We start from the raw sequence: 2086 nt of genomic DNA, 5'->3' as shown, positions 1-2086 counted from the left end.
CCTCAGCCACAGTAGGATAGGGCACCGGGCAGAGTTGTGAGGCTCCCATTCAAGATCCTAGCTCATGGACAACATTTCTAGACACACCCTGGCACAGAAGGGAAACTGCTGCCTTGAAAGGAAGGACCCAGTCCTGGCAAGGTTTATCACTGATGACTTAAGATCCCTTGGGCCCTGAATAATATAATCAGCAGCAGTAACCAGTTAGTATGCACTGTGGGCCTTTGGTGAGACTCTGAGATGTGCTAGGTTCAGGTGTGACTCAGCACATTTACAGTTGTGGTAGCTATGAGGAGAGACCCCCTTCTGCTTGAGAAAAGCAAAAAGAAGAGTAAAGGTGACTTTATCTTGAGCTTAGGTACCAGCTTGGCTGCAGTGGAGAAGAGCACCAAGCAGGCTCTTTAGGTCCCTAATTACAAGTCTTGGCTGTTGGATGAGATCTCTGAACCTACCAGAGGGGAACCCACTGCCCTGAAGAGTAAGGCCCAGGCCTGGCAGCATTCACCATGAGATTACTGAAGAGCTCTTGGGCCTTAAGTGAACACTGACAGTACCCTGGCAGTATTCTCTGGGGCCTGTGGTGGTAGACATGGGGAGAAACTCCTCTGTCTATGGAAAGAGAAGGGAAGAGTGGGAAGCATAGGGTGGTTTCTACTCCAGCTCAGCTGCAGTAGAATAGAGCACTAGGTAGATTTCTTCAGGCCCTGGTTTCTGGATAGCATCTCTGGGCCTGGATAGGGCTCTGGGCAAGACCCAGTGCACTCCCAGTGGTGGTAGACACGGAGGTGATTGTGTGGTATGGTTTGGATCTGTGTCCTCCTCCAAAATCTCATGTTGAATTGTAATCCTCAGTGTTGGAGGATGGGTCTGGTGGGAGGTGATTGGATTATGAGGGCAGATTTCCTCACTGCTGTTCTCCTGATAGTGAGTTCTCACAATATCTGGTTGTTTAGAAGGTGTAGCACCTCCTTCTCTCTCTTCCTCTGTTCTGGCCACGTAAGATGTGCCTCCTTCCTCTTTGCCTTCTGCCGTGATTGTAAGTTTCCTGAGGCATCCCTAGCCTGCTTCCTGTGAAGTCTGTGAAACTGAGTCAATTAAACCTCTTTTCTTTATAAATTACCCAGTCTCAGGTAGTTATAGCAATGCGAGAATGGACTAATACAGAAAATTTGTACATGGGGCATTGCTATAAAGATACCTGACAACGTGGAAGCAACATTAGAACTGGGTAATGGGCAGAGGCTGGAGCAGTTTGGAGGGCTCAGAAGAAGAAAGAAAGATGAGGGAAAGTTTGGAACTTCCTAGAGACTTGTTAAATCATTGTGACCAAAATGCTGACAGTACTGATAGTGATATGGACAATGGAGTCCAGGTTGAGGTGGGTTTAGATGGAGATGAGGAACCTGTTGGGAACTAAAACAAAGGTCAGTTTTGTTATGCATTAGCAAAGAGGTTAGAGGTATTGTGCCCCTGCCCTAAAGATTTGAACTTGAGAGAGATGATTTAGGGTATCTAGTGGAAGAAATTTTTAAGCTGCAAAGTGTTCAAGATGTGGCCTGGCTGTATCTAATAGCATTTGCTCATATGTGTGAGCAAATAGATGATCTGAAACTGGAAGTTATATTTAAAAGGAAGCAGAGCTTAACAGTTTGGAAAATTTGCAGCCTAACCATGTGGTAGAAAAGAAAAATCCATTTTCAGGGGAGGTGTTCAAGCTGGCTGCAGAAATCTGCATAAGTAAAGAGGAGCAGGAATGTTAGTTGCCAAGATAATGGGGAAAAGGCCTGGAAGGTATTTCAGAGACCTCCATGGCAGACCCTCCCATATTATAGGCCTGGAGGCCTAGAAAATAAGAATGGTTTCATGGGCCAGGACCAGGGTTCTGCTGCCCTGCACAACCTCAGGATGCTGCTCCCTGTGTCCCAGCTGTTCCAACTCCAGCCTTGGCTGAAAGGGTCCCAGATATGTCTCAGGCCACTGCTCCAAAGGGTTCAAGCTGTAAGCCTTAGTAGCTTCCATGTGGTGTTAAGCCTACAGGTGTGCAGAAGGCAAGGGTTAAGGCTTTGGGGCCTCCATCTAGATTTCA

This window comes from Piliocolobus tephrosceles, chromosome 7 (genome assembly GCF_002776525.5).
Source record: "Piliocolobus tephrosceles isolate RC106 chromosome 7, ASM277652v3, whole genome shotgun sequence".
NCBI lineage: Eukaryota > Metazoa > Chordata > Mammalia > Primates > Cercopithecidae > Piliocolobus > Piliocolobus tephrosceles.
This window is presented reverse-complemented; position numbering follows the sequence as displayed.